Source organism: Strix uralensis, chromosome 13 (assembly GCF_047716275.1).
Source record: "Strix uralensis isolate ZFMK-TIS-50842 chromosome 13, bStrUra1, whole genome shotgun sequence".
In the NCBI taxonomy this organism is placed as follows: Eukaryota; Metazoa; Chordata; class Aves; order Strigiformes; family Strigidae; genus Strix; species Strix uralensis.
The window spans coordinates 2769660-2793528 of record NC_133984.1 but is presented as its reverse complement, the minus strand read 5'-3'; the positions used below and the strand labels follow the sequence as shown (position 1 = coordinate 2793528).

At 40.3% G+C, this 23869-nt stretch overlaps 1 long non-coding RNA gene across 4 annotated transcripts in view; it reads left to right on the top strand.

Moving 5' to 3' along the window:
- LOC141949399 (uncharacterized) overlaps positions 1 to 18705 on the top strand; it is a 90180-nt gene extending 71475 nt beyond the window's left edge. For 3 of the 4 annotated variants that reach the window (XR_012630749.1, XR_012630748.1, XR_012630747.1), the window contains 4 exons: positions 10248 to 10311; positions 12785 to 12878; positions 16323 to 16546; positions 17611 to 18705. This is a non-coding gene — a long non-coding RNA (uncharacterized LOC141949399). The remainder of the gene's footprint in view (positions 1 to 10247; positions 10312 to 12784; positions 12879 to 16322; positions 16547 to 17610) is intronic. The other variant, XR_012630750.1, reaches the window with a different exon arrangement.
- Positions 18706 to 23869: the final 5164 nt, after the last annotated feature.

The following is a 23869-nucleotide window of genomic DNA, read 5'->3' as shown; positions in this document are numbered from 1 at the left end:
TGGGGACCACTGTAAACCACTGGAGCTTCCAGCCTGGTGGGGTTAAGGGCAAGACAGACCTGGGAGGAAATTACAGTGATTTTCTGCCTTTCCATTCTTCTGCCGTGTGTGCCATTGTCTGTGCTGACCCAGCAACATCAGTACTGAAGTGTCTGCAAAGGCAGCGCCGTTTCAAAACCATCCCTGTGGCTGTGCTGGGAATGGGGTTTGGGTGCTTGTCTTCACCCTGCCAGTCCTACAGGAGTTATCTGGGCAAAACATCAAATACCTCTTCAGAAGGATGTTGTATGCTGCAATAAAAAGGCTGAAATCTCAATATCCACTCTTCACTGTTTAGGTAGAGCTGCCGCTCAGTGTCAGAGTTTTTATCCAGTGCAGACTCACCTATATACATGTTTAACTATGCTGTAATTATTAACTTTTTACAAACAAGCTTAAGGCGGAACATTTGAATAAACAGGAACAAGCTTATTATTAGATGGCAGGTTTTTCTGTGATAGCTCTTATAATATCATCATTAGTTTATTAAAGCTTACCTTGAAAAATCTTTCTCTTAATCTAAGCTCTTTCATACAGCTTCCGTTTTTGATTGACACCAAAATAAAATAACTAACCTATAAATTATAATGTATGATTTAAATGATGTATAAATGCATTATTTGTAAGGCATTGCAAGGATCATCAGTGTGCAACATATGCAATTTTAAGAAAATAAAAAATATTTTACCAAGATAATAATAAGGCAGAATGCAGCTCTTTTTGTGAATATTCTCACTGCATGCTTATATTAACTATAATAATCCAAGAAACCTGGAAAAAGCCCTACGTCAACAGCCGTTTGAACTTCATCATGCAATCAGTCCCAGGTCAAAAATTAAAATCTATGCATTTGTCTCAGAAATGCACCCCAGCTTTGTGAGTTGTCAAACAAACACATTTCTCTCATTGAAGTCACCCCAAAATTCAGGCTTGTAAATATGTTCTTACTCACCTGTTTGTTAATGTTGGGAAGGCATCTTTCTTCTCATTTTATTCAAGCCAAGAAATGAAACTTTCTTAGTTTTATGCAGACTGGGAGATGCTCTCCTCCTGCTGTGTATTGACACAGCGAGCAGGGCTGAATAACTCCAGCTGAAGATCTACCCCTCAAGCTTTAGTTTCCCATTTCAGTATCACAGACAGCATGGGAACTAGGTCATTGACAAACAGAAAATAATGCACAATGGCTTGTTATAATCCATCCGTTTGTTTGGGAAAACAGTGATCTCCAGGGAGGGAAAGGACTCTTTGCTACTTTTTAAACACCCTATTTCAAATTGGGGTTTCTAATTCAGCTTTAGCCTGATAACTGTTCATTACTGTGAGAAGGATCTCGCACAAAAAGAAGTGATTCTATGCAAGACCATCAGTGCCACGGGCTCAGAGTTTGCTCGGTAAGGCCACCTCATAGTGCTAGTGCTTGGTGGGTACCATTAGTGTGCTTTAATTTGACGGTACAAGTTCTGTAGTGAAAGATGTGGCTCTTGCCCCTAGAGGTTTGCAGTGTAAAATGAGTTAATAGCACATTTCAGGCTAGATCTGAGTGCATATTATAAATGACTAATTTATTTCTTGAATTTAGCGTTTCTCCCTGCTTCGATTGTGATTTATATGAATAATTTCCTGCATAAAAGTATTCTTTTTTTTCTCTTTCTCTGTGGTATGAATGGAAGAAATATACATTTGCAAACTGAGGTGGTTGTTACCTTTCCTTGCTTGGAAGTTCATGGCATGTTTCTGGCAAACATCTAAAATTCAGTTTCCAAGGCTGTGGACAGTAAAGGGCATGTCTCGCAGAGATAAAATGAGACCAATGCAAATAAATATCCTCACAGCATGATGGGAACCCTTCCCAATGTTGAAAACCATCAAAGGAGCTAAGATATGCATGTATGCTGTAGCTCCATGTACAGTCAGAATACAAGGCAACATTTACTCTGGATTTATACAGTTTAACACTGCAGGCAGTTTGGGATCTTGGTAAACTATAACCTTGCCATCTCCTAAATATTTTTGGTGGTGTAAAATCTTTTGCAATCCAAGCTAGTTTGCACTGTGACTAGTCTCAGGGTAAGGTTATGAGGAATTATATTGTTTCTTTAGTGTAGTTTTCCCCTGCATGTACTTCTTGAAGGCCAGCTGTCAACTTACTCTTTGCTGACTGACTTGGTAAACCATGTTCTGTATAAATATATATACCTGATATGACTTAAGCTAAAGAAGAACCAGAGATGTGCCAAGGAGGAAGGTGGCTCCTTTTTCATCTTTGCATTGAGCATATTTCTTGTTTCAATGTCTTTTTCATTAGCATTTAATCTTACTGGAAGTGCTGTGAAAAGCCAGGTAATATCTTTAGACCTGGCCCATGCCCATAAAAATATTTTAAGATTAATTTCACGGATACAACCAGCTTCTCCAAAATTCAGCCTTTTCTCTTTTTAACCATAAACATAGGCGTTCTACTCTTTCTGCTTTGTTTTCTTTTTAGAAATGCTGTTTATTACACTGAACTGAATGACCATGCACTGAATAGGCTTTTTTTCTAAATTAAATGGAAAAGCCATTTTTTGCATATATTTTCTCATGTAATTAGCTAGCATCTTGTTATAGGTTATCTAATTTCTGACAGGAGAGCAGAGTTTGGTTATTTTTGCTTTTTTCTATGGGAGTTTTTCATATTTTATAAAAGCTGCCGTTATAGGTAAAGCTGAGGAAAGAGGAGCGTGGGTATTGGAGGTGTTCACCAAGTAGCTGATTTAGAGATATGGGAGTCCCCTGGGGCTGACATGCAACCAGATGACCAACACACTTTGTATTTTATTTATTTATCTGGCTACTTAGCACTTCTTCCTGTTTCTCTTATATGAATTAATTTACCCTATAAAGCACTCCTTGCAATAATCAATGACTCACTACACAGAAAACCCGCAGGAAAGATTAATTAAATGAAAAACGTTCAAGAGGAATGTTCAACTTTTGTATTTCTAATGACCCAGCTATTTAGTGCTTGCTTTATGCCGAGTTCTCAGAAGTTACAGGAGAGGTTTTTACCTTGAGCCATGGGGAGTTCAGATGGCTTAGAGTGTGGTGATATTTCCCAGACACACCAAACCCAGTTCATTTATCATCAATATCCACAGGAAATAATAATCTGTTTATACATCACATTTCTCTGAGCGCTGTGAGCTTCTTGTTATGAATTCCTTCCAGCTGCTTTTCTCATTCCCACAGAAGAATTGCATGTGAAGGGTTACCGCTTACCCATCAGTTACTCTAACAATTAGTGACTGATAACCACTGGTAATTCCAACTCTCTGACAATCTTTGATAAGGATTTTGTGTAGTTATTATGTTCTAAAATGTCGCCTTACCCATAAAGGTCTTGAACTTCAGGTTGGGTAGCTGACACAGCCACCTTTTCTGGATCCTTGAATAGAAAGAGGTTAATAATATGGAACATGGAGCTTTTACAGCTATAGAAATGCCGTGTAAAACTGAGAGTCAGTTTGAAACTCCGGCTTTCTGCCCCATGGGAGTGATTGCATCCCATTACCTTTGGAGAAGTGATGCCTGCCATTCAGCTGCAGCTCGGCAGACAGCAATCGAGGTTTCTTTTATTCTGGCCAATGATTTTTGGAGAAAATAAGTTAAGTAAAGCCGTAAATTAAAGCAATTAGAACAAGGTAAAAAAAAAAACCAACACCACTATGGCTAAGCTCATTTCCTTGGCATTCTTCACACTGCTGGTTTTGCAGTGCACCAGCTTTCAGTTCTGGTTTGTTCCCTGCCAAATTACTGTTCACCTCTATTAATTTCCTCATATCTATTGTAGATTTACGTTTTCTTTAAGATCAGTATGTACCTGCATTCAGGCAGACTTGCACCACAGCAGAGCAGATGAGTTGCTCCCATCCTAGTTTAGCAAGTGCTCAGATGGGAGATTTCCCATCCTGGGATGGGTCAAGCCACACACACCAGCAATAATTACTTGATTTTTAAAGTAATCTAGGAAAAGAGGGAGAATAAGAAAGAGAGGAATGAATTCTCTACCCAGTTTTAAGGCAGCAAGAATTTAAGTGCATTTAGCTCAACATGATAATTAATAATTCCAAAGACCTGTAAAGTGTATATATATAGAGGATGAATTCTTTAAAGTGTAGGTGACCAACAGAAATCTGGATGAACACATGACACTGCCTCTATTTTTGTTTGTCGGCTAATAAATTGCATTAAAGATGGTGGCAATGCATTAAAGATTTTTGTAATACTTTGTTCCCAACTGCAAACGGTTGTAATTGCTGTAGGGATGTTATACTGTCCTGTAGAACAGGGAAGGCAATACTGTAAAGGTAAGTTAGGAAAAAAATATTTCAGTACCAAATGGATGAAACCTGAGATATAAATGCATGTCTTAATCCCTAACTATGGGTTTTTAGGGAGAAAACAAACTAAATAGTATTAGTACCATAACAAATCTGTTTGTTCTGTGAATCAAAATCTGTTTATTTTCCTTGTTCCTTTGTAATTTTATGGAAGTAAAATTATAGAAAGCTTTTACCTTAATGTTTTGGCCCAATCTTTTCAGTGCTTTAGGGGATTGATACAGGTTACATAGTTGGCTTTCAGTCTAGTTTCTCCCTCACCAGCCTTTGTAATTCTGTGGGACTGATGGATTATAGCACTTTGGAAATCAGGCCCTAAATTCTGATGTCTACAAAACATAAAAGAATTTGAATTGTGTATATTTTGCCCTCAACCTACACTATATTCCTTGAAGACAATAGCAAAAAAATCGTATAAAATTGTCTCTTTATTTGGAGGTACTTTAATATCAGAGGAGGCTTGCTTCCAGCTAAGAAAACATTTGTTACAGAACTAAAAATGTTTGATATGCTGTTGTATCAGATAAACTTTGTTAGTGAACAGTAGCACCGTGCTGATAATTTAAGAACTCACAGGATTTTTAGCAGTAAAAGATCCCCAATGAGTGCTAAGCTCAGTGGGAAAATACAGTATATAAATCTGCAGTCAGAGGAGTAGAACAGGAGGGGAGCAGTTCTTCACTCAATTTTGGGAACCCCAAACCACTGTTGAAGGACCTTAGAGAGAAACAGGAGTGAAGAGATGATATTTCGGGGCATAAATGTTAATTTCAAAGAATTTTCATGTTAGATATAATGTTGAGCAAGACCCCATCTGGAAATCCTCAGCTCACTGGAGACTCCTGCTGTCATTTGGCATAGGGGGAGATAATCTCTTCTAGTAGAGGAATCAGCCTCTAAATGGTTCACAGTCCCAAAGTATATTCTGCAACAAAATGTTGTGTATTTCAGTTAGGAGAAGTGGTCACTGGAGGTAGCAAGAAAGATGGAGAAAGGTCCAGGCAGGAAAAACATGGCCAAAGATGATGGATAAACTGGTTTCCTGTGATGGGACGGAGAACATCAACTGTAAAGAAGAACTGATGCTTGAGATAAAGGGTTGCCACATGCAGAGTCAGCCAGCCCTGGATGATTTCAGAAGTAATTATGAAGTTGAATCTGGGAAGAGCCAGAGATGGAACAGCAAAGCCACCAGAGAAAGGCAGCAGAGGAATTTGACAACAAACTAGAGAGAAAACACAGCACCATGGAGGGGGACGATGCTCGAGCACCTGTTGTGACAGCTGTGACTAAGCATACAATGACCAGATCAGGGTGAATAATGAGAGAATCTGCTCATTTAAGAGTGTATATACAAACCCAGCAGGGACATGAAACTGTTTTGCTTTGTTTTACTGATAATGTGTTATTGGAGTCATGTCTCTGACTGTGTCCTAGAGTGGGTTCAAAACAATTACTTATATAACACAGGATATATTTAAGTCAGGGAGGACTGGGAAGGGAGAAATGTGTGTATCTCAATTTCTGGTTAAGAAGGAAAATGAAATTATGTTTTTCTGAATAGATTTATTGATTTCCATTTTTCTGACACAGGGATATCTGTCTCAAGGGCTGGATGCCCCTTGCAAAATTTGAACTGCAAAATAATTGGTGAATCAGATTAAACCCTGTATATATCTCGTGCTGACTGCTGGTTCATACCCTAACCTGAACTGCATTATTCTAAAAAGCAAACTCCTTAAAAATAAGCTCAGTCAGTGCCATCTCCAAAAGTTGGAGCCCACCTCTGGATGGCTCCAGCCTAGTCCATGGTGGCCAGGGCTCGCTGTTGGCCGGGGCAGACAGGCAGTCCCTGGCACAGTCGTGGCATGCCACCTTCTTGCAATGCTCTGCTTTAGAGGCAGGCAGGCATCTTCTGGACCAGCTTTGGGGTTAAAGAGCCTGATTTTGAAGTGGCAAATACATGTCTCTAGCAAAATTCCATCCATATGTGGAAGAAAATTGCATTTGCTGCTCACTTACAGAGCAGAGTAATATGCAGGACAACATCAGGGAAAACAAAAGGAAAAATAAAATTCAACAGAGCAGTGCTCTGGGCACCAAGAAATAGCATGGTCCAATGCAACTGCCCACATTGCAAACCTGATTCACAAATAATGGCATTCTATGCAAGAATAACCACTGCTACTTTAATTTAAAATGAAAACCGTATTGAGAAACTTTGAATACGAAGACAAGATTTGTGGAATGTAAATACCTGGTGGGTGCAGCCAACCAGCACAAAATATATTTAGAAGGAGCTGGAGCTCAGTCCCGACTACAGTGCACTGTGGTTACAGATCATCATGTACAAGGAATAAATTACAGCAGGGTTTGTCAACTAATTTGGTGGAGGTATGAATTCTTTATCTATTAATCAATTTAGGGAAACATGAAACACCTATAAACCATTCATCTTACTTTAGCTTCTTGTTTAAATTTAATTAGAGTTGTTCTGAATTGATTGGAAAAAATGGAGGTACCTTTGAATATAGAGGTGTCAAATGGAGTATCTCGGATAGCACTTACTGCTGTGAGATCCTCTGGGCAATGGGTCAAGTAGTCTGGAATTTTTTCCAAAATGAACAGTCGTAAAAATTGCTTATAGGGTAAGACCCCTCACTCACAGGTAAATAAAAAAGATGCTCATGGTGCCAACACCTCACCAATGTGAATGTTTGTAACAGTGTCAATTAGTTCATTGCTCTCTCGTGCCTGTAGCAGTTTCCCCCTCTTGCATCAGTTTCTCCATTCCTTTATTGTTATATATATGTACAAGGAGGATATTTAACAGGGGAACTTCATTTCTTCACCCTTTATCCTTATCCTAACCTTTTCTACTGCAGTCAGTGTTAAAAATGTTGCTAACTGCAGTAGGAACAGAGTCAGATCAATGGTTTGGTTTTTTTTTTTTAATCCATCACAAAATTGTTTACCTTTTTTCCCCATAATTTCCACTGGGATTATAGATAAGGCTGTAACACCTATACATAGTTATGGTATGTTTTATAATGCACATGTAGTATGTGGTACAGATAGTTGCAACTGCAAGCTTAGAAAGCCCCAGTGGGTCACTTGCATTTAATTTCATTTTAGTTTGACTTTAAATCAGTGACATTTTGCTTCTTTTTTTTAGAAAAGAATTCTTTAAAATGCTTTTATAGAATGAAAAGTCATTGCTAAGCCTTGAAGTCCTACATACAGATTTGAAAACTGCAGCTTCATTAAAAACCATGCACTAAATGTGATATACATTGATGCATGCTTATTATGGATAAATATTGTTCTCTAGGTAGTGCCTAGAAATTTTAATTAATTTCAGATATGCCCTATTTTAGTCCACGTATGCAGATTTCAAATCTGTGCCTTTGCCGATTTTGACACTGTGCAATGATGTATCCGAGCTTTCAGATGTCTGGCTCTTAGAGTTGTGAAATGATAAAACAAACAAACCCAACCGTTTCAGCCTTGTCAATCTAGTTCTCAGTGGACAGATGCCCTGGTGCTAGAAAAGCATCATCCCATGCAATACCTCTTGGCAGTGTCTAAAAAAAGCCAGAGATCTTCTAGACATAAAAGTAAGACTGGCTTCTTATCTCAAAAGAAATTGTGTTTATGGCCACGCTGAAGCTCCTGGGTAAGGCTGCGTGGGGAAACGTGCATAACCTCAGCGTGTGCTGGGCCTCCTTTGTGCACAAGTAGGTGATATCTGGTCTCTCAGACAATCAAACTGATTTGCTTCTGGAGCAAGTTGCCTCTAGACAGTGATGGATTAATGGGTGAAGGTCCAGGTTTCTGCACTGAGGTTTCTGGAAGGAGCTGTGTTCATTGTTTGAGTTTGTGGATTGCATCATTAATTAATTAAATGGTATAGTTAATTATGGATTTAAATAATTTATTGGATGCTTATCCAGTGGGAATTGACTAAACCTTCTATGAAAATGGGAGGTTTTGGGTTTGTGTTGCACACCAGCAGGGACAGAACTGTCCCGCTGGTATATGGCCATGGCTCTGTTCCTTGAAGGCCACTGCTGGAGGCCCAGCTCCAGCACAACTCTCCTCTTGGGCAAAGCAGGGGAGGGGGAGGAGGCTTCAGGGTGTTGCCCTGCCCACGTAGTCAGTCAGGTTCAGCTGAGTACCTGGGCATGCACAGTCTTGGTGGGGCACAGGTCCAACACAGGACAGTCTGGTGAGGCAGAACCCGCCATGGTGCACAAAACCATCCTGAAAGTCTTGCAAGATGGGTTTAAAAACCTGCAGAACCCACTGATTTTATTGTACAGAAAACTGTCTACAACTGAGAAAGGTGGTGAATTGGTTTGGTACAGATGAGGTTTTCTTTTTGGCAAATGATTTGTTTTTAATGTCACACATGGTATCATGAGAAGTTGCAGCATTCGGGCATTTTTAATGAATTCATATTGCTTGCATATTAGTAGGAATATTTCCACTGCAGCAAACACCATAAACAGTTTCCACACTGGGGTATGTTATACTGCCACCAGAATTGGTTCTTCTGATGGTTCATTTCTTTTATGCTGAGAATTCAGGACCAATTCAGCTTGGTTTTATGCATCATTAGAGATTTACAATTACTTTGCTATAGTTTCTTTCTGGAAGCCTATCTCTCATGGTTAATGCTATGGGAGCCCTGTTGTGTAGAGGCTGGTATTAGCCACCTTATAGCAATAAAGCGTTTGAGAAGGATTTAGAATTATGAGTGGCTAAATTCTCCGTGCAGCAACTATCATACTGTTATCCCTTGCTGAGCTTGGGTTGAAACATTTTTTTTTTCCTTCTCCTCAAATTAGAAAAAAATGCTGTTTCTTCAAGAGGTTTTGAATCATTTACATGTCATTTTTTGTTGAACTGCTGCAGTCAGAAATGAGGAATTGTGAGAAATTCCATTTGGATTTCATGATGCTTAAAATACATTTAGATTGTATTAGTATATAATGAAAAGAAGGCCTCGTCATTTTTTATCTCACTTTTTAAAAAGTGTAATCATTATTTGGGATTTTCTTTTGATTTTCAGATTTTATGTGTATTGCTAAAGTCAATAAATTTCACAAGCTTTGCCTTTGGACAATAAGCAGTGGATCTCTATGTGTTATAATCCACATAATTCACATCTCACATAAATACACTACTGCACTGAAACAAACTTGATATGCAGTGAATAATATGGGCCCGATCTAAAGGCCATTAAAATCAATGAAAAGATTTCAAATTAACTTTTATAGCCTTTAGATCAGGCTCTAAATGGGCAAATTACAGTTATGGAGTTTCCCATTTACATACCTGTGTGCTGCATTTAATATATTTTATGCAATTGAAATTACTTGGTACTCTTTTTCATGCTTTTTTAGGATAAGAATTTGCCAAGGGCATCAACAGCAGTTTTCCCAGGCTTCAGCACAAGGATTATATAGTCAATCCACAAATGACTCAAATCTTTGAAAAAATGGACATGGTTATCAGAGAGCCTTTGACGACAGCAAGGACTGGAGCGCTATCTGGCTTATTCCATCAGAGATTCTCATTCCCTCTCATTAACATACTCAGGACATCAGCACCAGCCACCAGTCCCAGGGGAATCGCATAAAACTTTTAAGGGAATATGCACAAAACCTCACGCCTGCATTATTTTAAATAGATCAAACCAGATTTGTCTTGTGTGAGGTTAGAAGAAAGGCTAGGGCACGGTAGCATGAGGGGAGAGATTCAAAGGTTGCAGGGAATTTTCAAATCCATTGTTATAACTTGGTAATCTTTCTTCTTTTACAGGGTTCTTCAATCCCTCCGAGGATGCACAGAGCTGATCTCTAAGTCTGTGATATCTGCTGCCGCTGTAAGTGTGAAAAAGAGATGCCTCTACCTGCTCTTTCTCCCTGCCCTGTAATGAAAAACGCTTTTGGAGCAACACTGGAAATAAGCCATCAAAATATCTGATTAAACCTCTTAGGAAACTGTCACTAATCACCTTCTCTGCTCTTGATGGAATATATTTATGCATTATAAATACACTTACTATGTGTGTGTGCTCCATAAATCACATTCAGCACTTGTATATGATGTATAAGCATATTCTATAGAATACACACAAATACAGATGCCAAACTCCCACAGAGTTCATCACTGGGAAATGTTTGAAGGATCTGATCCTTAATATTTAATGAGCAAGATGCTATTTCCTTCCTCAGCTTTTATCTCTGGTTTGGCATAGTCATTAAATTTGTTGTTTCCTTGCAAGATTATATAATTTATGACCTAATTTTAGACTTTTGTGTAACCGCACTAAAATATTCGTGGCGTATCTGGATTTCTTTGTACGGAGTGTTTCAGTATTAGACACCAGCTAGAACATGACTGCTCAGCTATGAGCTTCCCATCAGTAAGGAGTTACAAGCATTAAAGGAAAACAGCCCAACAATATTCAGATAGCATTACAGGATTAGATTGTGGAGTTGGTTTTTTTTCCCCTGTAAAAATATGATTTAGCAGCATTTCCAAAGCCTGCCGTATGCAGCGGTTGGCAGGAATCCCCAAGTAATACAGTAATCACCCAGCAACTCCTATTACATAAAATATTTTCATGTAGCAGCTTCTGACTTTCAGACGGCTCTGGGACAAAGTCACGCAGCCTACATCTCAGGGAGGGATGTACAGAGCTGGGGAAAGCAGGTGAAGAATGACACTTAGTGCTTTAAAGTGACTATCAGTCCCCTCGCCCTCTGGAAGAAAGCATTTGCTCTGCAGCACCAGCCTGGCTGGGGTGATTTTTCGCTGCACAAGGTGTTGCCAGATAACTCCTAAATGAATTACGCTAAAGCTGCAGCCACATTTTTTTGTGCCTTCTGTATGTCCAGGGTAATTCAGTGGTGTCATAAATAGTGCCTTGAGTTTCAGGTGTTTTGTCAATTTAAGCCATATTGTTTGGACCAGTCTTTCATCAAATGTAATATATCGGTTATTGAATTAATGTGTTTTGAGAGCACTTTATTCTGGTGTTTAAGAGGGAAGTGGCTCGCGGTTGAGGACAAGGTTAGATGCTTGCTTTGTGGCCGCAGCACAGTTATGAGGCTTTTTTCCTCTTTTTCTACCTTACCGTGAGGTATCTATCATGGATTCCAGAGGTGGGGTGCTGTGTCCTCAGACCAGCACCCAGAGCGATAGGGACCACGCACCTGCAGCTCAATGTACCCCTCCTAACATGGCAACTTAATGCAGCGTACGGCCTGAGGTGGGTGCCTACGTGAAAGAAAAATAATCCTCATGAAAAGGTGACATTATTTCTTGGAATAAGAAAGATTGGCGAGTGTATCTTCTTGGCTTTAATGGAGCAGTTCCAGGAAAGCAACAGCGACCAAAGTGGTTTCAGTATCACATAATTCAAGGGTAAAATCATAATTCCAATTACCATTTCAGCCATTTCTGGCCTTGGGAAACCTATGTTAATATTTATTATTGTATGATTGACCTATGATTTCTTCATCATTTACATTAGCAACTATGATATTCATAGTAACATCCTTTAAATCATATAAGCAGATGTCAACAGTGCATGATGAAGTCACATCCTGCAGATTTTTTATTTACTTAGTCCATTTTTTTCCTGGTAAAATAACATTGTGAGATGCATAATCTCACCTCCACAAGGCCTCTAGGGGCATATATAATCACAGAATGCATTTTCTATAATCTCACTAAATGAGTCAATTCTATCCGAGGTACAAACAGTTGTACAAAGTCAGTATTTCACTTCCAACACTGCCTGACATCATCCTCCACATAGTGCAAGAAAATATTTACTTGGCTCTTTGACATGAATTGCCACAAAGCCTTTGGAACAAAACATTGAGGAAAGCAAGGAATTAAAATGGAATAACTTGTTTTAAAGAATTTAGTCCCTTTTCTGGGTGCAGGATTTAGATTTGTAACTTTGTCAGATGCTTTCTTATAATGTCTGGACTGGCCATAGACACCTTTAATCTCTCTTCTTCAGCGAAATGCCTAGGCACAAATCAGAGAGTTACCCAGAATATCCAAACCTGGACACTGATCCTCTTTTTTCATCATCTAAATATTTTCTTTGCCCAAGTGAGCGTTTGCCTGTGTGATTTAAGCTACTGCATTTATTTTCCAGGCAGCTTCCCGAGGCGTGTTGTTTCTGATGCTTTTCTGTGCAAAGCGCTGCAGAGAAAGCAATACTTGACAATAATCTCCTAGAAAACAGCTTATTGTTCCATACAGGTATTACCAGTTGTAATTCTTATTAGCTCTAAAACCACTTTTTACCCTTTCTGCCTGTCCTGGCACGGGAGAGGGCACCAACAGGCCTCTTGGTGTTGGAGTGATGAATTCCCAGTCCAGCCCCGATACGTGTCCAGGGAGGACGACTGCTTCTGCACTGTGCAGGTGAGGTGCCAAGGGCAGCCTGGGGCTTCTCACCACCTTCAAGTAGAGTTGATATAACTGTATTTATCCACAAAAAGACAGTAAAATTTTTTTCAGATTGTTCTGGTGATGTGTCAGGAAGTTTTAGTTCTCCGTTTGTCTCCCATACCCACTACTCATCTTCCTGCCTTAATCCAGCTCCGACTTTTGTTCACCTCCAGAAAGAACAGCCAGGTGCTTTTCAGCATCTCCTTGGGAAATGGGCCGCATCTGCGGTGCTCAGGAAAGTGGGACCCATCAGTGCTGGCCGGAGAGGGCTGTCTTTCATCGTCTTTGTCTCTCATCCATCGCTTTTTTACTGAAGTTAAATTCTTCTGAACTGACATTGCCTTAAAGGGTTTACCTGGCTCAGCAGCTGCCAGGTTTAGGCTGTTTCAGATAGTTTTTGGATCATTTTGGAAAAATCTTTAAGGCTTCTGGGCCTTACGCAGGCTGTTAGGCAGGTGGACTCTTTTCTACTCTCTGGTCATGTAGCCCTGAAAACGCCCCCTCATTTCTTAGATGTAAGGCAAGGTAAAAAGGTCAGAATAGTCCTAGATCATATTTCTGAAGATTGGCTGTGTATAATAATTATTAACAGTTTCTGTAACGGTGCAGGTTACAGACACGGGACCAAACACCTGCAGTGAACCTCCTCAGGCGAAATTCTCCTTGGCTTCAATCACGTTTTTTCCAGAGAAGAGACCGCTGGCTGCGCTCAGGGCGATCTGCCTGTTCCTGGCTTAAGAGGCACTTATAATCTACTGCTAAGAGACTTATTAGCAATGTAAAAATGAATTTGAAGCAAGAAAAGTATTCTTCCTAGAAGAAATACATATTTTGTAAAATTAGTTTTGCTGACAGAAGTAATTGGGCTAACTCCTTGTGACTATGGATGTTATTTGTTGCCCCTTATCTTACCAAAGCAAAGGGTGCCAAATACTTTGAACTTTGTAAATAATTGTTTCCAAAGTGGTGGTTTGTTTTTTTTTTTTTTTTTTTTTTCTCTATATAAATTCTTTAGAGAAAAGCTGGCTTCTAATCCTTTCTTTTCCAAAGCTTTTACAGCTCAGCTTCTTCCCACTCTAGATATCTTTCCTTTTCCCTTTTTGGGTTTTAATATTTCTTAGATATTATAAAAATCTCTTTTAAGAGTAAATCTAGAGCTTTTGCTCAGATAGGAAAAGTCATTCTTAAAGCTTTAATAAACTGGAGAGAGAGAGAGAAAAACCAAATAAAATAATTTTATTTCAAATCACTGCAGATGGTGGGGCTGTGGCTTGGAGACACATACCGAGAGCCTGACCAGTGCCCAGAGCACAGGTCCTGGCCATCGCTCTGGCTGTTTTTTCTCACTCCAGTTACCCAACTGGTGCAAATGGCCGGCAGAGGGGTTGGCCCTTCACTGGTTGTTCATTCCTTCTGGGCTGAACAGGAGCTGGGAGCTGCTCTTCCCCCTCCACCCCACCCCACTGGTGTTCTCTATCCCCTCCTGTGCCGAGGAGAGGGGCATGGTTTTCTTGCAAACACATTTTTTTCTCAGTTTTATTTCACTTTTGCAACCACAGCAACAAATATTAACCCAGAAACAAGACAGAATGCTCTCCCAGAGTGTGCGTTATTAAAGCAGTGTCACAGGCCTGCAGGAAATCCATGCTTATTATTTGCATAAAAACAAGCAAACTCACGGATGTTGGAAAACTGAAATGTTGGAAAAGCAAGACAGGACTTACTCCATCATCTTGGAAAGTTGAATGCGAATATTTTTACTTAGCTGTCTATCTGCTATCCATCTATTCATTTACTTATTTTAGCAAAAGACACAAATAATGAGAAATGTATGTCTCTAGCCAGAGCAGCTACCTTGCCTTGAGTTCTCAGAGGCAATGAGGATGAAAACATTTGGGCAGACCTGCATAGCCCAGAACAATAAATGACAGCTCCCTGTGCTCATGTTGCCACTGGAGCAGGGGTAGGTGTTAAATCCTGGTCTTCAGCTTAAGGCAGCAACTTAAACCAGGGAGCAGCAAAGCCCAGGCATCCGTGGGCAACTTACGGAGCCACAGGAGCTTCATAGCTGATCCCAAAGGAAAGATCCTTGTTGAGACGCCTTGTTGTGTCAGTCCCAAAGCAAGCACAGAAAAACCCCATGGCCAGTGTAGGGCCAGTCCTTCATCTAGTCAAGATCCGGCTGCTGTTGAGGGATGCTGTGTTTATGCTGTGGCGCTGTTCCCCAGCTCTCCTCCAACGCCAAGGTGGGGGAAAGTAATTCCTGGTAAGCCCAGCTGTGAGACTTCTTGAGTCTTCAAGTAAGAACTTGATGGTAGGAGGCTCCCTCCAAGACTGATCTCCCTTCCTTCCTCTCCTCCAAACCAGTGGTTCCAGGTCTTAGATGCCACAAGCAGCTCCCTGGACGCTTGGTTGATGGTTTGCTCCCTGACCCAGCTGAAGCGGGAAGGAATTTAAAATTTCCAATATTTTTTTTGCTTAAAAAAAAAAAACCCTTATGATTTTTAAGAAAGCACCTTACAGCAGAGCCCAAATGGAAATGTTTGCGTTTGATACCATCCATCAACACCGCGACACTGAGGGAGTGGCTCCTCCAGCTCCTCTCGTCGCGGTGGACAGAAGGAGCTGTCAGGAGCCGCGTGCGGCCGCCGCACCGAGCAGGGCAGGAGCCATGCTGGCAGAGATCCCTTCCGCAGAGGGGATTTCTGCACTGACAATTTTTGGCTCCTTTAGGTTACTTTGGAGCTGCACAGAATATGTAATGTTCTGCACTCACGGAGGGGCTGACAGGGAACTTAAATACAGATTGCAAAGATAGATCATCTCCCAGCATCACTTTGTTTTCTGCTGCTCTAAAATCATTTTACTTGTTCCTGCAGCTACTATAAAGCCAGAAGAGCTCTCTATATTTGCTTCCCGGATGCCTTTTTCTCCTCTGCTTACAACTATAAAAGCAGCTTTTCATGCTCCAAATCAGAGATAAATTGAAATCGCTGCTGAAGAAATAAAACACAAGGCTAATCAAATTGTAGCACAGGAAGCAGCCTTCAGCCAGTGCATTTTTTGAGAGCTATTTTTAGAATATATTTTTATTTTGTCACTCCATATGGGAAGTCAAACCCATATGGTTTGGGAGAATGGAAGGTTGTGCTTTTATAGAGATCTCACAAACCATCCCTGCTCAGCCACGTACTTAAACATGTGCTTAAATCCAATTGTCTGTGATGGGACTGAAGCACATAAACTCCTCATGACTGGGGCCTCAGGCCCTGTCTGAGGTTGTAACAGTATTATTCCCTCCTGAGATGTAAAACTATTCTATATTCGTTAAACCAGTCTCCAGTTAACTTGGCTCTTCTTAATTACGATATTTCTCATTCACACACTTTTTTTTTTTTTCCTTTTTCTTTTCTTCAGTTCTTCTCCATCATTTGGATGCCCTGATTGAATGCATTCGGTCCAGTACTAGCCAGGGTGCAAAGCTGAACATCCATAGCCACTGCTCACCTGTTCCTCACAGTAGATGTTTCTACCCTGCAAATATCAAGATTAATGTGGTGTTGGGGCATACGATTGCATTCTGTCCACAACCCTGCAGCACCTTCTGAGTATGCTGATGAAGCAATAACTGGCTAGCAAAGGTATCGTACTTCTGATAAACCAAGTGTATAAAATTAGAAGTGTGTCCTCAGTGTTAATCCACCAGAATATTCATTTTGCTTGTGTTTTAGGTGGTTCTGTGAGATTTAACCAAAAAATATGTTTCTTTTAAGGAATTTTGTGGGATGGTTAAAAACATTGACAGAAAGTTTCTAACCTGGTAAATTCCAGAGGATCATTTTATGAATATATTCTATTGTAATCCTGTTTCTTCCCTGTGCAGTTTCTCAGAAGGTGAAATTCCAAAAAAAAAAAAAAAAATTAAAACATGTTATTTATTACAATTTGAAAAGCAAAATTTACCTGAGCCTGTGTTCCTTGTGCTCCCAACTCTATCACTGACTGTGGTATTGAGGTACCACTTTTACAAGCAAATAGAGATGCCCCTAAAACAGTAGCACATGTGATAATGGTCATGGGGGTCTTGGGTTTTTCAGTCTCACCTACTCCTCAGAGGTGTGGGTGGCCAGATCAGCCTGTCATCTGCTGAATGCCCAAATCTATAATTAAAAATAATCTTTGAAGCTCAAAGGACTCCTGAGGTGCTCCATAGGCAGACTTTCTCTGCCTGGGCTCTCCCCAAGCTGGCAGGAAAGCTGCAGGCAGGAGAAATGCAAATTGGGAAGGGTTTTGTCCTGCAGTTCACCCCAGCTGTATGCACAGAAAAACAAGCAGCACTGTGTGGCAGGCAAGAGGCAAAGTTAAATTGCATGTCAGTTAACACAAAATGCTTAAATAACTATTTAATATGTGAGAGATGATAGCTGACTTTGTCTACAAGTGATCTGCAGGACATATCAAAATGCAGCTGGATGCTTTTATATGTAGTATAATGAACAGAGGCTCAGAAATTTGGGTGGTAAACCTGTGGGTTACACAGGTCCAGCGTGGCAAACACCCCACAGAGCTGCTTTCTGACTAAAGGAGAAGTCATTTATTGTGTTACTTTTGATTCAAGAGTTGTATTTGGCCTCAATGTGGAAGCAGAGCTAAAGAAAGAGCAGGGCAGTTAATATTTTTATACTTTTTTTTTTTTTCCCTTTAGGAAACAATTCTCCATCTTTTTTTTTGGATAAAGTACAATGGGAATAGGACTGCGCAGCAGAGAATTCAGTGTGGCAGAAGGATGGGAAGCATGGAGGTTTCTGAGATGGTTTGGATGCTGCTTCCACGAAGTAGAAGGGATGTTATACTAAATTATTCATCAAAACTGAGACTTTATACGGATTATTTTATTGGAAAGTCAAGAAAACAACCACTAATTTTTCCCCATAAATATAAAGCAGAGATCTTGTGTAAGAAGAGACAATGTTAAAATAATGAGCACCAGAAGGGGCTAAATGGAAAAGCCTGAGGTTAGAGCAGAGAGAAACTGTCAAAAATTTTAAAAGAAATTCTATGAAATCATATTTGTATTCAATATCTATCATAATTTTGAAATCAAAATAATTGCTGTTAGATTATTTGTTGAAAGGAGCTTTATAGTGAAAAAAACCCCCATTGCCTGTATCCCACTTTATTTTATACCATTCTGAAATCCCAAAAGACAATCTAAATCACCTGGATTCATGATGCTTGGGATCTAATTGGAATTAGATGCAAGTAGCTGGGTTTTTCCAGAAATGTTATTGTGGAATACTCGAATAACACAACTGTTGGACTAGGTGCTTGGGTTGTGTGTGTGACAGGGGTACAGGAGCACTATGAGGTGGACGCGTGATGTTGCTGCATTTCCTGTACATCATTTATCACAGCTGAACATCGTAGCCATGGTACTGCCAACCAAGAGTTTGCTGGTGACTTCAGTGGAGCCAGAGTTTCACCCCAGACTGGGAGCAGCTGATGGAGAGTGCCACAGGCTGGTGACCTTCAGCAATTTCAAGTCAGTGACGTAGAAGTGAAAAAATTCCTTGTCACACAACTGATCTCATTGGCAACCCAGGGTACCCAAATTTGACTTTGGATATTCGATCAAGTTCCCATTCACGTGGCACCTATGTAGATAATATGTTAAGGCATTATTCTTAAAAAAGTAAAGAATTAATTTCTTTAAGAGATGGGCGATTTGTAGAAGACATTTGTATAATTTTGCATTCTAAATGTGATTTATATTTATAAATAAATTTGCATAAAATCTCCAGCTCTCGATGTCATAGTTCTATTTTATCTTTAATTCAGATGCTCAAGAAATGTAAATTATTTTTACAGCTAAATAAAAGCTATACAAAGCTGCCAGGGAAGAATAATGAGATACACATTGTGCTATCCAGCCATGATAAATCCAGCAGCACCATGGTTACAGTCAAAATGCGAGGCCATCAGCAACTAGGAAATATCAGCACATATAGATTCCTCTGACTAGATTTAGCAAACTAATCTTAACTGGGAAAGCTCATGACACTAGGTCAGCAAGAGGAAATATTTACCTGAAAGATAGACAGGCACCTAAAATGAGGAGGAAGAGTTGGTTTGTATGGCAAGGGTTTATTATACATTAGAAATATCAGCCATATTGGGCCAGGCTCTGCATATGTGCTTTACAGAAATAAAGATATCAATGTTCCTGTAACACAGCAAAGTTTGCAAATTATTGGTGCATTTGCTAATGATAGCATAAGCTTATAAAATACAGCTTAGTTATGAGGATAGCACCAACAAGAAGATATATTTGCCCCCCCTTTAATCATTGTGGTAAAGGGCTCCAGTACCATGGCTCTGGATTGACTAATCAGTTAAGAAATTGATTCCCCAATTAACTCAAACATGAGGAAATTATACCAAACGAGGTGTGAAGAGCCTCAGCTGAAGGTAGTAAAAGGAAAGTAAATAAAAGGTGCACCTAGTCCCCCTACTTCTGTCCTAGTGAGGAGGCTTGAGGGATAAGTTACCTAGATTTTCAAGAGGCCAAACCTTGTTTTCCATAGTTTGTTGTGACTGATACAGGTAGGTCTCATTTTTCTTTGTTTTTCCCTTGTCTCTGACTATGTTTCCCATTGATACTTGGGGGTTTTTGTGTTCATTTTTGTTGTTTATTTGCTGCTGGAAGTGTCTTACCCCACCCTGCTCTTTAAAGTTTACATAAAATGAACTAAAGCTGATGTGCTCAGCACTGCTGACTTGTTTCCTTGTTTGTTGAATTACAGTGGTCTTGCTTTAATTCAACTCAGTATTGAGGTTGAACAGCTCCAGAGTGGCTTCCCAGGATCTAGGGGACTGCTCCAAGGCTCTTTGCAGGAGGAGTTGTACAGAATACCAAGCAGTGATGAGGGAGACCAGTTAGTCAGTCTTTTGGGGATGACTAACCATGTAGGATGTTTAGAGGAAGCAGCTGTGATGAGTTTTCCCATAGTGCCTAAATTTTGCAGAATCTGTTTGCTCTAGAGCTGTCACTATCAGATTTTATTTTGTGGTAAAGTGTATGGGGTGTAGCAAACCTTGTGTTTTGGAATCTGCTGCTTTTGTCCTTTGGGTTTCCTCTTCCAGACAAAAGAGAAGTAACAGTTTTGTGGTAAGTCTTATACTGGCACCAGTCAGGACACTGAATGATGCTGAGCACCTCGTCAAGAAGGTGCTGAGTCTTTTAAGTTCTGTGGGTTTAGGGGCCACTGGGTCCTCAGCATCCTGAAGAACTGAGCCCTGTGATGCTCAGTTTTCCCAAGCGTGTGGACAACAGTTTGCAGTGAATAGGGACAGCCTAAAAGTTGTGTCAAAAGAAACGCTTTGTTTTGCTGAATCAGGGCAGTGAATGCGTGTGCATCTCGGAGAGCGTGGACAGGCCTGTTGACTCCTAAGGACCACTCATGTGCCTTAATTGAGTATGTGCATGAATGCTTAACTGGTTGGGATCAGCATAAACATCCCTGAATGTCAAGCTCTCTTCTGTGTCTATTTTGTAAAGCTAATGACCACCAGGCATTAAAAACCCGGTTCTGGTCTTTGGAGATGCTGAGGCATCTTATTTCATACTTTTAAAGGTGAATGCATTCACCTTTAAATAAAATGTCTTTATTTCGGAGACATTGGAGCATAGAAAAATGGAGAGCTGTAAACTTAATGTCCTTGGAAGTTTAAGACTTTTTTTTTAAATGTCCATAACTTTTAAAAGGAACCAAATAATGCTGCTTAGAAACATTTAAAAACAAAAAAATCATGCTCAGCAGACAGCTCTTATGACAAGGCTCTGCCCAGAGTGAATTTTTATGCTTGAGTTATAAACCCTTGAAAAATGGGGATCCTAATGCAAAAGCTGACACAGCTTTAACTAAAGCAGCTCTAGTAAGTGCTGCTATAATTATTTGCTCATTAATTACAAATTTTGCAAGACAGAGAGTAACACAAATTGGAAAATAGGAATAATTATCAGTAATAATGCCACAGAAGCTGGACACATTGAAAGTATCTTCCTCTTTAAATTTAATAATAGCAAGACAGCTAGGAAACTAATAAGAAATACATAATTGAAAATTAACCTTGCAAATCTGCTGTTAATAAACCACGGTACTCTTGCATTACAATAATTTTACAGAGCCCTTAATTTGCATTTGAAGTGTTATTCCAGGTAATACTTTGTGAGTTCACAACAATTAGTATGTCTTTGAATTAAAACAAAAATGCGAAGGTAGGATTTAGTATAGCTGAACAGTACAGAATAGTATATGCTGTAGTTTTCAGTGGCTCAGAGCTCAAATGATTGGAAATCAAATGTACAATGGTGATTTTTGTGCTGGCTGTTATGCCTGAATGCTGTTTTGTTATTGTTGAATTCGAGTATTGTAGTGTTTTGTGCTTTCATCCTTAGCTTGTGTAAATATACCAGCTGGCTGTTGGATCGCTTGTACTTTCTCATCCTCTGAGGTGCGAGGCTTGATTACTTGGGGATGCTTGAAAACATCTAGTACGTTGGTGATAGGAAGTGTGTGTGGTCCCTGAAATACTCTGCAGCACTGCATGCTTTTACCAGTGTGTTTGAGGAGTTTTAACGGATCTAATGGGGGCAGGCTGCTGGAGGCACTGGGGTTTGAGCAGGGTGAGTCAGGGTAGCCTGGGGTTTAATGGAAAGCTGCTGCTTTACTGCAGGTTGGCACTGTGTGCCTGAGGTCTGCCCATGGTTCTCCGCTCAGAGGGAAATGCCACTTCCTTACGGGTGTTTTGTATCTGTTGCCAGTAGACAGAAGTCTATAAAAATCTGTTAAATCAATCAATTTGCAAGTAAGGATGAAGAGAATTGTTTATTCAGAACTCAGACTGAGTCAACTGCTCTTGCTAAATATCTCCCACTCATAACATAAACCTGATGCATATTGCTGCCTGCTCCTTGCGTTCAGTCACAGAAGACTTGCACGTTTGTAGCCAAGAAGTGTTTAATCATTTTTGGAGCCTGTATCTACTGAGCTCTGAGTGTTCATCTGAGAAAAGAGGATGGACTGTAACAAAGAGGAACATCCCTGACTGCAGGCTTGTACTTATATCACAATGTTAAGTGGAGGTATAGACAGGGTTTCAAAGTTGTGTATGGCCAAGGAGCTTAATAAATAAATAAAAAAAAATAACCCAGAGACCTACAGTGTTTGGCATCAGAAAGGAGAAACATTGTACACAAACAATTGAGTTAAGAGTGTGCACTCCAAACAGTGTTTCTGCACAATTCCAAACTCCATCGAGGGCTGCATGTAAAATGTTGGCTTCTTTGTGCAAACCCACAAATCCTAGGGAAAAGGCCATTAGGGGTCAGCAATTCAGCTGTTTGTCTGCTCACTTTATGTAAGAGGTTAGCAGCAGTATGCTTTTTGTCCAAAGCCAGCAATAGCAGGAACAGCTTGTTTCTGAAAGGGCTGTGGTTCCCCTAGTAGTGATAGAAGGGGTCCTGAAATAAACCTCGAATGTGGATAGTCTTTGATTTGACCTTTTGTCCATTTATTTGGCTATAAGCGTATGCTTAGCACAGCATTTGACTTTTGTCACTCCCTTCCCTAACAGCCTATATAGCTCAAGCACCACCAGTGCAGACACTTTTCCTCCATTTCACTATGTTTCAGGGAATTTGTAAAACATTGATGTGGGACAATAAGGTGTTTTGCTTGCCCAAGCTCTTCCTCCAGAGGAGCTCAGGATGTTGTATTGAAAAGCAAACCTTCCATTTCCTCACAGCCTCTGAGTGAAGTCCCAAGATCTCGGTGGCTTCGGCCCACGGGAGGAGAGGATGGTGATGTCCCCCTCCAAAGGCTTTTGAAATCAGTTTGCATATTAAAAAATACAGAAATGAAAAGTGACTTTAAAGTCTGTTCTGCTTTGGGGTCAAGCCATGGAAAGATCTCAAAGCAGTGGAGTAGTGCTTATTTGTGTGAACTCTGTGTGGCCATGCCTGACTCTAAACTTGATGATGTGAGGACAGCTTCACTTGGTCCATGAAGCTTTGTTTTGGAAATAGAACAGACTGAGGATGGGTGTTCCCCATCTTAACCCTGGTCAGGATGTAACTGTTGGATTTGTGAATGTAAGAATTAATGACACGGGGTTAAGAGATGAGCCAGTGAAGGACTGTTGAAGACTGGTTAGATGCATCTTCCCTTCCTTGTGTGTCTGTAGGTCCTGTTGGCAGTTCCCTGCAAAACTAGAGCAAGTGCTGGGACCACACTGGATTTCCCATGGGGCTCAGAAGCTTGGCCAGTCTCCCAGACAGAGAGGCACTGAGCAGAAGCATGTCTTGGGTAGGGAAAGTCTTGAGAGCTGAATGGATGAAGAGGAGCGGGGCGCAGGCAGTCACTGCTCCAACCTTGAGAGAAAGGAGATGGAAAATACCCCTTCCTCTGTCTGAAAAACAGGAGGCTGTGGGAGAAATATGCCTCTTAATGATGGTCCTGAGGCAGCCTCTGCTAGTGATTCCCAATCAATATTCTGTTCATCACCTCTTTCTCAAGGAAAGACATAAGGGAACAACTAGCCAAAAGGAAGCTATTTTTAGAAGATGGAGAGATGATTTTTTCCCTAACCATTCTGCTGTTATTTATGTTGCATAGTTCTTGAGTTATTTATTTCGGTGGGAGTTGATGCAAAGTGGGACGGTGTTTAATGTGTGGAAGGATGGTGAAATCCATCCTACAGCTGTCCTTGCTATTTCAGGGCTGGGCTTTGATAGTCTTTCCAACCTGCAAATTGGATGGTGCTTTTTGGACACTATCAAAGTGTTGCTGATTGTGAGGGTGTTTGTCATCTCCAGTCCCTTTGGCTTCCAGCGCAATGACCGTGTTTCTGCAGTTTGTCACTGCAGTATATTTTAACCTGCCACTTAACTCAGCCATATGCAT